The following is a 302-nucleotide window of genomic DNA, read 5'->3' as shown; positions in this document are numbered from 1 at the left end:
AGAGAGAGAGAGAGAGAGGTGCAATCAGGACGGACAGGACAGAAATGATGAGAGATAATGATGAGAGCTGACATTGATTGGGCTGAGCGATAGAGAGAAAGACTGACTGCACAGGGATTTGTACAGCAACTGATTCAACAAAAGCACAAAGGCTGATTGATTTAACAAGGCGGTCGGTGTCTATGGATGTGGGTGCATTGAGTTTTGGCAGTGTGAGAGATACCTTATGACAATCAGGGGTTCTTGTGCTGTGCATGGTACAAAACACAGCAGCCAGTAGAATATATATACATATATATATA

At 43.0% G+C, this 302-nt stretch overlaps 1 protein-coding gene across 1 annotated transcript in view; it reads right to left on the bottom strand.

Moving 5' to 3' along the window:
- Nucleotides 1-302, bottom strand: part of man1b1a (mannosidase, alpha, class 1B, member 1a) — a gene marked incomplete in the record, with an annotated part of 17,698 nt that overhangs the window by 6,677 nt on the left and 10,719 nt on the right.

This window comes from Morone saxatilis, unplaced genomic scaffold, assembly GCF_004916995.1.
Source record: "Morone saxatilis isolate NCDOM2014 unplaced genomic scaffold, NCSU_SB_2.0 Contig21, whole genome shotgun sequence".
Taxonomy (NCBI): domain Eukaryota; kingdom Metazoa; phylum Chordata; class Actinopteri; family Moronidae; genus Morone; species Morone saxatilis.
This window is presented reverse-complemented; position numbering and strand designations above follow the sequence as displayed.